This window comes from Quercus suber, unplaced genomic scaffold (genome assembly GCF_002906115.3).
Source record: "Quercus suber isolate HL8 unplaced genomic scaffold, Cork oak 2.0 scaffold_603, whole genome shotgun sequence".
NCBI lineage: Eukaryota > Viridiplantae > Streptophyta > Magnoliopsida > Fagales > Fagaceae > Quercus > Quercus suber.
Genome location: NW_027070047.1, coordinates 263,913 through 265,842, shown reverse-complemented (window position 1 = coordinate 265,842; position 1,930 = coordinate 263,913). Strand labels below are relative to the sequence as shown.

The window sequence follows — 1,930 nt, the reverse complement described above, 5'->3', positions numbered from 1 at the left end:
GAAGCCCATGGTTGATTGGATTTGGGTCCTCTCACAAAAACCAAATATTCGGTTCGGGTAGCAGGTTAAGGAATTAAAAACCAGTATAACCCAACCTGACCGAAGGTTTCGAATTAAAATATATATATATATATATAATATCTTTTCGGTTCTTTCTAGGTGAACACGTGAAGACTGAAAGTGATATGACTAAGCACTGACTTATTAAACCTTACACGCTATATAAAACTTACATGCAAAGACAAACTCAAATTAGAATGACTAAATTTCAAATCAAAAATAGAGTTTTAGAGGCTTCAGAGCATCTCTAGCAGGTTAGGCAAATTTTTGTACTATTTGGAGAATGAAAAATGACTTTTACCTTTTAGTTACCCATTTTTTCAAATACACTTTCCAACAGATTCTCAATCCCATTCTTTATCTCATTTATTATTTATTCTTTTTTTAACAACTACACATCTTCCAACATTTTTTTATTCAATACTTAATTATTATAATGGAAAAAAAACATTTGAAGAATGAACAGTAGCCCATCAGACTTGATGAGCTACTGTTCATGAGCCAAAAAAAATTCTGGCCATAAAGCGCCCATTGGAGGCCTATTTTGTGGGTTTACTCTCTCTATAGTAGAGATGATTTTATGTTTAGCTCTCCTGTTGGAGATACTCTCAAATGTCTTCCACAGTTCCACTTCCACATGACCTCATATTTTTAAACTTAAGCCTCTCAATTCGCATCTCACTCTCTCATAGTCATAATCTAATATCCTTTCTCTCTCTATAGTCTCCGTTCTCTCTGGTCTCTGCTTTTCACTCCACTCTCCACACTCCTCTTCGAACCCTAGTTGTTGTTGCCGCCTCTGCCTCATCACCACACCTGACACCGCAGCTTCCTCGCCTCAATCTCTCCACAGTGGGTCAAGTCTTCTCAGCCTCTCGGTCTTAGGTATATTTTCTTCCTTTTAAATCTCCCTTTTTCTCTATTTAGAGATATGGGTTTATCATCTTGTTCAAATTATTTTAAACTTAAAGATCATAGTTGTGAGAAATTGCTTAGCCGTAGAGTTGCATGTAGTCACTCTCTCTATGCTTTTCTATTTTATTCAAAGATTAAGGGACCAAAACTAAGCAAGAGAATGGATTCAAAGATGAAACCCTAATTGTTTTGATTTGATTTGTTGGGTCAAAGACTTGAGTTATCACTTTTCAAGGATGAACCCCTAATTTAAAAAATTAAATCCTAACCTAATTTTATTTTGTTTATCTGATTGTATTTTATTGCTCATTTGTTTGATTCTTCTTTTTTTTTTTTTTTTTTAATCTTGATTCCACTACAACACATAATATCCAGTGTAGTCAATCTCTCTATACTTTTCTATTTGATTCAAAGATTAGGGGACCAAAACTGACCAAGAGATTGGATTCAAAGATGAAACCCTAATTGTTTGGATTTGATTTGATGACTAATCACTAACCGAGCAAGTTTTTGACCTTACTGTTATTTCTATTGAGTTTCGTTACTGCCCTTTCATTAATTTTGCTTACTGCTATTATTGATAAATATCTCTTTGCCCTTTTTATTGAAGGAGGAAGGACATATTTTGTATAGGAGGCAGATTTTTGGATGCATTTTGGGAAGTTGATATATTGCTTTTCTAACTTAGAAATCAACTCTTGCTTATGGAAAGGAAAACTTATAGTTTATAGGTTTTCTTTTCTATAAGTCATGGACTTAACTATAAAGAATAGAGTAGTTGTTCATTAGTGATTTAGAAAAGCTATTTTTTGGAAATACTTAGGTATTTCATAATTGTAACTAATTATATATACTGTAGGAAATATTGTAACTAGCCTACAGCCTTGGTAGTTTACTGGCTTATAGACTTGCAGGATTCTCTTCTTATCAGTTGTTGCCATACTTGCTGGGTGTT

The 1,930-nt window shown here is 33.6% G+C and overlaps 1 long non-coding RNA gene across 1 annotated transcript; it reads left to right on the top strand.

Annotated features, from left to right (window-relative positions):
• Positions 1-457: 457 nt before the first annotated feature.
• Positions 458-1,900, top strand: LOC136063980 (uncharacterized). The gene is made up of 2 exons (XR_010625619.1): positions 458-945; positions 1,586-1,900. It is a non-coding gene; the product is annotated as an uncharacterized LOC136063980 (long non-coding RNA).
• Positions 1,901-1,930: the final 30 nt, after the last annotated feature.